The following is an 11,325-nucleotide window of genomic DNA, read 5'->3' on the forward strand; positions in this document are numbered from 1 at the left end:
CCCAAGTGGCTGCAATGGCCTGAGGTGAGCCGATCCAAAGCCAGGAGCCAGGAGCTTCTTTCCAGGTCTCCCACACAGCTGTGCACGGTCCCAAGGCTTTGGGCCGTCCTTGACCGCTTTCCCAGGCCACAAGCAGAGAGCTGGATGGCAAGTGGGGACGCCAGGATTAGAACCAGTGCCGATATCGGATCCTGGTGTGTGCAAGGCAAGGACCTTAGCTGCTAGGCTATTGTGCCGGGCCTCTAGTTAGTAATTTTAATCAGCATTTAAGACTCAGGTTAATGATTTCTGAAAATTCTGTAAAATACCTGGGCCTAGTCATGTCTCTTGTCTCCCTGTGTAACAAAAATGCTACTTATTCTATTCATGTCAATTAACAGGCCAATTATTTGAACAGAGGCTACCTTTTCAAATGTACTGTTCTCTTTACTTACTGTTACCATTTTTTTAAAGATTTTAAAAGATTTTATTTTTATTGGAAAGGCAGATATACAGAGAGAAGGAGAGACAGAAAGATCTTCCATTTGCAGATTCACTCCTCAAGTGGCTGTAATGGCTGGTGCTGATCCGATCCAAAGCCAGGAGCCAGGAGCTTGTTCCAGGTCTCCTGGGACCATGTGGGTACAGGATCCCAAGGCTTTGGGCTGTCAACTGCTTCCCAGGTCACAAGCAAGAAACCGGATGCGAAGCGGGGCTGCTGGAGTTAGAGCTGGCACCCATACGGGATCCCTGCACTTGCAAGGCAAGGACTTTAGCCACTAGGCTACCACGCCAAGCCTTTCTTTATTGTTAGTAAAGTAGTTAGAGACAGGGGCCAAAACTTGAGATGCCTCTAATGAAAATGCCTTGGTACACAAAGGCATGTAATACATGAGTAGAATAGCTTAAACCAGATGATTAAGTTGGAAGACTTGATTTATCACTATTTCAAAGAAAAGCTGGGGATGTGCATTTACAGTGCCGAAGGCCCCAGGGCAGATCTCCATACTCCGCCATGGGGGACTTGCATTTCGACACCTGACTAACTTCCTGTTGCGCAGACTCCAGGAGGCAGTGGTGACGGCAGCAGCCACCATGTTCCTCCACTCAGAAGGGAGACATGGCCTCAGTGGCTGGTGTGGGCTCCAGCCCCGCAGAGTAAATCAGTGAATGGGTTCTCACTTGTTTATCTGTCTTGTGTGTTTCTCTTTGCATCTCAAATAAATAAATAAATGGGAAGCAGGGAGTATTCACTATTTTTGAAAAATCTGCCGCATACTCAATACACCGCATTTGTAAATGGAAAGTATCTTCACTTACGTTTATTATGGAGTAAATAATGACATCTATGAATAGCACTGCTGGCTCAGGGCCTAGAGCACACTCCAGATCTCCCTGGTGGGTGACAGGGATGCAACGACTTTCATCATCACTTACTTCCCAGTGCCAGGAAGCTGGAAGTGGGGCAGATTCGGATGGAAACTTCAATATGGGATGTGGGGAATTCAAGTGGCGTCTTACCCACCAAGCCTCATCTGTCTGGAGAATTTTAAGATGTCGCAAGTCCAATAGTAATTTGCTTCTTGCACTATACTACATTCACAAACTTTGTTTTAATTTCAGAGGTAGAGAGACAGAGAGCTCCCATCTGCTGGTTCAATCCCCATGCACCTGTCAACTGCTGAGGCTCCAGCCAAGAGCTGAAAACTTACTCCAGGTCTCTCCTGTGCATGGCAGCAAGCTATTTCCTTAGCCATCACCATTTCCTGCCAGGGCCTGCGTGAGCAGGAAGCTGGAGTTAGGAGCTGGAGCCAGGCCTCGAACTCAGGCATTACAAGACAGGAGATGCAGGTATCTAAGTGACCGGGATAAACACAGTCCCTCCCCCGACACTCCAACTCCCTCGGTCCTCCGGGGAGCAGGGACAGGGACTCTTAATGACACGAAACGGCAGAGCTAGAGGAGCAGGCACAAAGCGCTAAGTAAGGCAGGAGCAACTAGGTGACAGCCAAGGATGCAGAGAACTTAAATGGAGAAATTATTTTAAGAAACAGAGAAATTACGAAATTAAAGCTTCCTTCATCCTCAGAACCACCAAAGAGCTAAGTGGGTCGATGCGTTACCCCGACTGGATGTCCTTTTACAAGGGGACAGGATTGTCTACTGGATGCTTCTTGGAAGAGAACCCATAAGGAAAATTGAGAATTACTCATCTTAAAGACTCAGGATGGAAATCAACAAACTGAAGACTTTGAAAACTGTCAAAATCAACAAAAACAGAAACATTATCTGCTTAAAATGTGTTTTCAGGGCCAGTGGTGTGGCACAGTGGGTTAAGCGGCTGATTTTGACACTGGCACCCCATATCTGAGTGCCGGTTCAAGTTTCTACTGCTCCAATTGTGACCCAGCTTTTTGTATTGTGCCAGAGATGACAGTGAAAAATAGCCCAGGAATGGGCCCCTGCCCACCCATGTGGGAGACCAGGATGGAGTTCCTAGGTCCTGGCTTGGGCCTGGCCCACACTTGGTTGTTGTGGCCATTTGGGAAAATGAACAAATGCATAAAAGTGCTGTCTGTTCTTCTCTCTGATTTTGAAATAAATACATTTTAAAACCTTTTTTTTTTAATGTTCTGGGTCTGGCGCAATAGCCTAGTGCCTCAAGTCCTCTTCTTGCATGCGCCAGGACACTATATGGGCACCAGCTCGTGTCCTAGCAGCCCCGCTTCCCATCTAGCTCCCTGCTGTGGCCTGGGAAAGCAGCTGAGGATGGCCCAAAGCCTTGGGACCCTGCACCTGCTTGGGAGACAAAGAAGAGCTTCCTGGCTTCTGGTTTTGGATCAGCTCAGCTCCGGCCATCAGTGGGCAGAAGATCTTCCTCTCTGTACATCTGCCTTTCCAATATAAATAAATATTTATTTATTGGTCCCGATGCAATGGCTCAATGGCTAAATCCTTACCTTGTAAGCACCAGGATCCCATATGGGCACTGGTTCATATCCCGCTGTCCCACTTCCCATCCAGCTCCCTGCTTGTGGCCTGGGAAAGCAATAGAGGATGATCCAAAGCCTTGGGACCCTGCCCCCACATGGGAGACCCGGAAGAAGCTTCTGGCTTCAGATTGGCTCAGCTCCAGCCGCTGTGGCGATTGTGGAGTGAACCAGCAGATGAAAGATCTTCCTCTCTCTCTCTCCTTCTCTCCATAAATCTGATCTGCCTTTGCAATAAAAAATAAGTCTTTTTAAAAAATGAGCTGTTTGGGGGCCCGGCAGCGTGGCCTAGTGGCTAAAGTCCTCACCTTGAAAGCCCCGGGATCCCATATGGGCACCGGTTCTAATCCCGGCAGCTCCACTTCCCATCCAGCTCCCTGCTTGTGGCCTGGGAAAGCAGTTGAGGACGGCCCAAAGCTTTGGGACCCTGCACCCACGTGGGAGACCCAGAAGAGGTTCCTGGTTCCCGGCATAGGATCGGCGCACACCGGCCGTTGCGGCTCACTTGGGGAGTGAATCATCGGACGGAAGATCTTCCTCTCTGTCTCTCCTCCTCTGTGTATATCTGGCTGTAATAAAATGAATAAATCTTTAGATTTACACCCGTGGATGCTGAAGCTTAGCTCAGCCCATCTCACCCCCAGATCCAGCCCACATGTACGCCGATGGGTGCTGCCGCCTTCTCCAGCCTGGCCCGCCCCTGGCCCTGACTCTCATGCTCACCAGCATAAGCCGCAGCCTGGCAGAGGAGTACCCACAGTTCCCCTACCAGACCCGCCCCCAGTCCCAGTTCTCACACTCACCAGCAGAAGCCATAGCCTAGCAGGGAGTCCCTGAAAGTCCCAGACCTAAATCTTACACATGCCAGTGGATGCTGTAGTCCAGATCTGGCATGGCTCATCCCATCTCAGAATTTGCTGGCATGTGCTGCAGCCTAACCTGGCCTGGCCTGCATAATGTTCTGGTTCTTGCCCATGCCAGTGGGTACTGTGGAATGGTCCAGCGTGGTCTGTTGCTAACCCCAGCTCCCACTTGGGTGCGGTGAGTTCCACGGGTGTGCCTGGCATGGCCTGTTGCCAACCCCAGCTCTCCTGCAAACCAGTGCAGTACCAGACAGGAGCCCACAAATTCCCCACAGAATCCACCTCCAGGCCCGTTCTCTGGCTGATGCCGCGGCCTAGCCTTGCACGGCCCAGCCCCTGCCCCACTGCCAGGTACTACACTGCAAGGTACTACAGTCTAGCTCCACCAGCAGGCCCTCCAGCTCGGGCTTTCATGAATGCTGCAGGGCAGTGGGTGATGCTACTTAACCCAGCCCATGTCTCCCAGGAGGGCAGGAACCTCGGTCGGACCCAGACATGTTTCTCCTTTATAACCCATCCCATTTCATCCACCTTGTTTACCTGCAAGTGTAGTGGCCTGGACCTTGGAGTTCCCTAGAAGTCACCCTATCCACCCATGTCAACACTCCCTCAGCAGCGCCGCTTGCACCAATCCCCAGAGCCCTTTCTCTGCGCAGCCCGCAGCCCCTGCTGTGGCAGACCCCACGGCTGCCTTCTGGTGGGCTGCTGCCCCCAAGGTGAGTTCTTCTCCAACCTTGGCCAGGCCTCTACCACAAAGGTAACCAGTCAAGAAGAAAAAGTCATGAACAGACATGAGCAAGGAAAACTCAAGCAGCTGGTACAGTCAGACTAGAAGACTGATTTGAAGAAAGGATCTTTTTCTTAAATGTCAAATGGTGGATACTGCAAACCCATTAAGGAATAGTAAAGACAAAATTATGACAAGTTAGCATCACTAGACTTTTCATTTTAATTATAGACCCCAGATAGTAAATACTATTTAAAGACTTAAAGATGGCTTCCTTACAAGAAGCAAAAATTCCATTTAACAATATTTCCAAATGTCAAGTGGGATAACCAGCAGAAATTCAAATGAGCATCATAAAAATTCTCTGAGAACCTTGCAGCCCTTCTTAAAGAACGTGAACTCCCAGTTGGACGGATGCACTTGTATGGCAGTAATTTAAAGATCTGGGAAAAGAGAGCTTAGGGGATACAGATGGCATAGGACACCACATTAGGTCCCATGCTTCTCTGAAAGTGGGCCGCCAAACCACACCCCAGGGTTGGCTTCATGGGAACCCTGGCCCTGGTTCTCAGGCATCATCAACAAGAGATGTAAGAACGATACCACCCCGGCAACACCACCACATAATGCCAGACGGAAAATCGAAAGAAAGAAAAGAAAGAAAGAAAAGAAAAGAAAAGAAAAGAAAAGAAAAGAAAAGAAAAGAAAAGAAAGAAAGAAAGAGGTGCTAGCGCTACTGCTCAATAGACTAATCCTCCACCTTCAAGCGTCAGCATCCCCTTGAGCACTGGTTCATGTCCCGGATGCTCTGTGATCATGGCCTAGGAAAGCAACGCAGGATGGTTCAAGTCCTTGACACCCTGACAACCAAATAGGAGACCCGCAAGAGACTTCTGGCTTTGCATCGGCCCAGGTCCAGCCACTGTAGCCAATTGGGGAGTGAGCCAGTGGTGAGATCTTTGTCTCTCCTCTTGGTAACTTTGCCGTTCTAGTAAAAATAAATAAATCTTAAAAAAAAAAAGGTATACTAAATATATAGTTAACTAAATTCAGGAAGAATGCAAAACCCTACAACCTAGATACTGAAGTTTTAGCACTTACATAATTGTTGTTTAGCAAAGGTTACTTAAAAACAAAACAAACAAAACCCAAAAAGCCGCACAGGGGCCAGCTGTGGCATAGCACGTTAAGCTTCTGTTGTGACACTAGCATCCAGTGAGAGACGTGGATGCTCCACCTCTGACCAGTCCATTGTTACTGTGCCTGGGAAAGCAATGCAACACATCTTAAGTGTTCACACATGTGATCTGGAAGAAGCCACTGGCTCCTGGCTTCTGCCTAGGCCTGCCCTGGCCATTGCAGCCATTTGGGGTGTGAACCAGTGGATGGAGGACCACTCTTTCTCTCTTCCTGCCTCTCAAATAAATAACACTTAAAAAACAAACTGTTATTTTTATTGACTGGTTTTATTTACTGAGTCCACTTTTTTTTGTTCTCTTAAATTTGGACTTCATGGGGTTGCTATGTTATGGGGTGCAGCCAGTGATAGCGGGCACAGGAAATTTGGCTGGGTCCCCTACCCTCTGTCCTCAAGGTGTGTCCTAACAGCAATGCAAGATAATTCAATCCTCAACCACTCCCCCACGTCCTAATTTAGCCAGGATACTGGATGCAGACAAGTCCAATTAGTCTAAGCATTTTCAGCTACCAGCCCTGTTCCTGTTCCTGCCCATGCTAACGAGCACCAATTAACTCCTTAACTCACAACACTTAGGTATTCGCTCCTGCCCACCTGTGACTCACCTATCAACTGAGAGGGGACGGTATTGCATTGTCGTGTAACCACTCCCCTCACAAGCCCCTTTAAAAGGGCCATGAACCGGGGCTCTCTCGCTGGCTCTTTCTTTCTGGCCAGGTGCTTCCATTACGCTAGCACCTCGACTCTTGGCTGACCCAGGACAGGTGATCCCCTGAGCATGGTCCCTGTGTACTGTTTAGATGGGGCAATGGTTATAATAATGTCGTTTCTGGTTTGTGTGCTGTCAGGAGTTCCAGGAGGGGTGAGACCTAGCAGTCGTGGAATGTGGGCAGAGAAGCCAGGGAAAGGTGAATGTCTGCAGCTTTGTAAGTGTGTCCAGGTTCTTTGTGTGTCCCGGTTATTCGTTGCATGTCTCTTAGGATAACTTATGTTGTTGGGGAAGTTGGGACATAGGTTTTCAGCTTAATGGATGGATTTAAGGATAATGACCATTTGCTCCTTTTGGGATTATGATTGGTTGGATTGCTGTATGAACTTGTGATTTGCTATTGTGTTCTATTATCACCAAGCTTGGTTACTAAAGACTCCTTAACAAGCCTCAGACATGTCTGGTGTGATCTCGCTCGCACCCTGCAACAGCTGCAGTGGCACAGCTGGCTAATTCTCCGTTTGCAAGGCCAGCTTCCCATGTGGGTACCAGTTCACATTCTGGCTGTTTTACTTTGGATTCAGCTCCCTGTGGATGGCCTGGGAAGTTAGCAGAAGACAGCCCAAGGTCAGCTTCGGGTCGGCCTGCTCTCCACTGCAACCACGTGAGCAGTGAACACGCACACGGCAAAATCTCTGTGTCTCTCCCTCTCTTTACTCTCTTGAGATTTTTCTGAACATACAACACAGTATTCTTGGCTACAGACACAGTTCTACATGCCAGATCTACTCCTCAGCCATAAGTCAAACTTTATGCCCCCTGAGTAATTCTCCATTTCAATCCCCCTGATCCATGGCAACCATCTCTCTACTGTTTCTGTGAATTTAACTATCTTAGATACTTCAGATAAATATCATCTGCAGTGCTTGTATTGTAAGGCTGAGAAATATTCCACTGTGTGGCTATACCACCTTATTTCTTAGCCACTCACCCAATATGAACAGACAGGGTGTTTGCACAGCTGGTCCGTTCTGAACGATGCAGCAATGAACACAGGCTATCAAACATTTCAAGCTCCTGATTTTGACCCTTTTTAAACACCTCCAAGTAGAACTGCTGGATCCTGGGGCAGCTCCACCTTTGTCTTTCTGAGGAACTTGCAGCTTGTGGCTGCAGCAGTGGGCACTGCTGCCGACAGCCGGGCTCGATGTCTCGCACGCTCAGCGCGCTCTCCTATGTGGAGCCAGCCTCCCTAGCCATCGTGCACTAACACTGAAATCACACACTTCCTGAGCGCTCCGCACTGCGACTCTTGCACTCTCACGTGCTACCTTCCAGTACATCCATCCACATCCAGCAAAGCTTTCCGAGCTTCTATGAGCTCTGGAATTTCGGAATATCGCTTTTGAAAACTGAATATTATTCCTTCGTGAATATGATATATTTCTATAAGAATACTCATTAACATGTGTTTGTATATATGTAAATAAACGCTGCTTTTATTTTTGTGTGAGTTGTCTCTTCATGTTCTTTTTTGTTTGTTTACTGTTAGACCGCTCACTTCCTACTAGTATAGCGTAAATTGTTATCTTGAAGGATATTAACTCTTTAAGTAGCTTACTGATTCCTTTCTATGTCAATTTTCTCCCTTTTTTCTGTTTGTTTTTGAGGTTTCAACTTTTTTTTAACTTAAAGATTTTTTTTTTATTTTTATTGGAAAGTCAGATACAGAGAGGAAAATCTTTTATCCGATGATTCATTCCCAAAGTGGCCACAATGGCTGGAGCTGAGCCAATCTGAAACCAGGAGCCAGGAGCCTCTTCTGAGTCTCCCACATGGGTGCAGGGTTCCAAAGCTTTGGGCCGTCCTCAACTGCTTTCCCAGGCCACATGCAGGGAGCTGGCTGGGAAGCAGGGATGATGGGACACAAACCAGTGCCCATGTGGGATCCCAGCACGTGCAAGGTAAGGAAGGACCTTAGCCACTAGGCTATCGCGCTGGACCCCATCAACTTGGTTTTAAAACAGTATTGATAGATGCCAATGAGTACAAAGACTGCATTTTGATCACTGTTAATGTACATCAAATGTGTCACTGTTCTTAAAGCAAGTGATCCATCCGCAGAGTCCACACAGGTCAACACTTTACAGAGTTCCGATTCCCTTAAGAATGGGCACCAGCTACGACAACGCACTCTGGCTACAGGCTGTGTCTCGGTCAGCACTTCCACTCCCATTGTGCCCCAACACCAGGACAGGGCAGAGAAGAGGGCATTACTAAACCCTGTCCCTTTGAACAATCAGGTCCCAGTGCAGACCCCACCCCCCAAATCTTCCAAAAGATAAAAGGACAGTTCAAACCTTGTCTTTGCCTTAAACAAATCCTTTCTTTGTTTTATATTCCCTACTTGAATGCTGCGATGAACATAACAAAATTTGTTAATACTGTGTGTAACCCACCCCCTTAAAGTGTGTAGTGTGTGGAATATTCACTGATGTAACGGGATGCTCACTGGTGTGGGAGATGCGTGAAACATTAATTAATGTAACTTCTTCCCCTTCAAGTAGCAACAGTAAGTGACCTGCCAGGACTTATCTGTGACATAGGTAGACCTGGGACTTGCTTGTGCCTGTGTACAGCCAAGGTAACACGCTCTCTCTTAGCACTCCATCCTTAAGTGTGACAGCCTCCGCTCGTTGTCCTGCAAGAGGCCTTTTAGTAGAGAAACAAGAGACTTGTCATTGAACGTGTGCATTAGATTTTAACTGACGTTACTAAGTAGACGTTAAGTTAGTCTGTTGTGTGACTATGCATAAAGCATGCAATGGTACGCTCCTGCGAGTCTGGAACTGCTAGCGACCAATGCCTTCGGGGATGGGTCAGCCTATCTCCTCCTAGGAACACACACGAGAGAATGCAAACACGTTTACAGAAAAACTCAGTACCTACATAGTCACAGAAGAAGTAACTGGAAACCAAAGTTCATCGACAGTTGAATGGATCAATAAAACGTGACACACCACCTAACCGGATGCTCGTTAGGCTACACACAGTAACGAAGCCTGGACACGCGCTACAGCATGGGTGACAGCTGACAACCTCACGCTATGTGCCAGCCACAAGGTGTCACACAGTGCAAGATTCACAGGAAAGAAGGTAGTAAAACACGCGGCAGCTGCCTAGCCTAAGGACTGTGCACCCCTTACCCCGTGGAGACAATGGGGCTTGGGGGCAGGGACGCCGAACGCTAAAGGTGTAGAAAGGTTCCAGACGGATCGGAAACTGCACAACTCTGTGAACATTTAAAAAACCAGGAGATGTACGCTTTACATAGATTAATTCTATGGGATGTTATTTATGTATCCCAATGAGCTCTCAAGAGTTCCTTTACCTGATTATTTTTGGCATCCTTTTGGAGAAAACTTAAGAATAGCCAACGGGTGCCCCAAACAGCTAAACTGCTAAGATGTCGATCTGACCTGAAATGCTGATGATGCGAGGAAAGGTGGCCGGCGGGTTAAAACAGCCCGAGCACACTATCAGAGCCGTGTTGATCACGCTGATGTCTATCGTCAAGGCCTGCGTTTATTTTTCGTGCCCCCAAGTGCAATAATCACATCTACAGGTCTCATAACTGCAAAATAAAGGCCACGAGAACGGCGTGGCCGCACACAGGCAGCTCCCCGGGTGGGCTCGGGAGGAAACCGAACGTACCTCGAGTCACCCGAGGGTAGAGGCGACACTCAGGGGTCCCGGGCACGGCATCCCTGCAGGCAGGCTGGGCTCCGGGATGCCGCCGAGAAGCCCACGGGGCCCACGGCGGTCCTCACGCCGACACCGAGGCACCGCAGCTGCCACACCGGGCAGCCCGGCGTTTCCATGGCTGCGGCCCGCGGCCGAGCTGCGCGCGCAGGCGCCGGGCCCCGCCCCCGCCCGTGCTCGCTCCCGACGGGCCACGCCGGCCGACTGCGCAGGTGCAGGCCCCGCCCCCAGGCCGTGCTCGCTCCCGACGACCCACGCCGGCCGAGTTGCGCAGGCGCCAGGCGGGTTCGCGCCCCACGGGGCCGCGCTCGGGCTCGTCCCTCTGGGTCCTAGGTGTGGTCGCGAAGCGGGGTCCGGAATGCTCGCCCGGGCCACGCCCCTACGCTGGAGCGTCGTTGCCTTGGTAACATGACGTTCTCCCGCCATTTTGTCAGCCGGCTGGAGGCGCCGGGCGACGTGGTACCCAACAGAATGCGGGAAGGACGCCTGCGTTCCTGCAGTCACCGCCGAAGAATCGTCATACACAGTGCTTATGTGTGCCGCTGCATTGGCCGTCGGCTTGGAAGAAGTACAACTGCGTTAACCGTCCCTCCCTTGAGTGCGCCCCCATTGTATCGCTTCACACACGCTGCCATTTTTAACAAACGGAAGGTTTCTGACAACCCTGTACTAGGCAAGTCTGTCAGCACCGTTTTCCCGAAGCCAGTGCTGACTGTATTTCTGGGTCCCAGTTTGGTAACTCGCAGTAGCTCAGACTTTCTCCATATTGTATCGTCTGTGACGAGATGGGATCTGCGAGATTGACCTTGTGGCTGGGGACCGCACGGATTGTCCTTATGTAAGTCAGTGGACTTAAAATGCAAATGGCTGTGTTCCTCCTGCGTCACTGAGTCTCCCCTGGCGGGTTTCCCTGATCCCTGAGGCCGAGTGTTGAAACTGGGTCAGTTAACGAAATGTTAAAGTGAAAGGAGGAATTCGATCTCTAAATCAAAAGCTAAAAATGATAAAGCTTAGCGAGGAAGGCATGTGGAAAACGGAAATAGGTCGAAAACAGTGTGTTGCACCAAAGAGCCGTGTTTGGAATGCATGGGGAAAAT

General features: G+C 49.3%; 1 protein-coding gene across 1 annotated transcript in view; it reads right to left on the minus strand.

Moving 5' to 3' along the window:
• Positions 1 to 10,381, minus strand: part of PCNX4 (pecanex 4) — a 32,365-nt gene extending 21,984 nt beyond the window's left edge. The window contains exon 1 of the mRNA XM_058655370.1: positions 10,181 to 10,381. The gene's annotated coding sequence lies outside the window, so the exon portion shown is untranslated. The remainder of the gene's footprint in view (positions 1 to 10,180) is intronic.
• Between the last annotated feature and the right edge of the window lie 944 nt (positions 10,382 to 11,325).

Source organism: Ochotona princeps, chromosome 26 (assembly GCF_030435755.1).
Source record: "Ochotona princeps isolate mOchPri1 chromosome 26, mOchPri1.hap1, whole genome shotgun sequence".
Taxonomy (NCBI): domain Eukaryota; kingdom Metazoa; phylum Chordata; class Mammalia; order Lagomorpha; family Ochotonidae; genus Ochotona; species Ochotona princeps.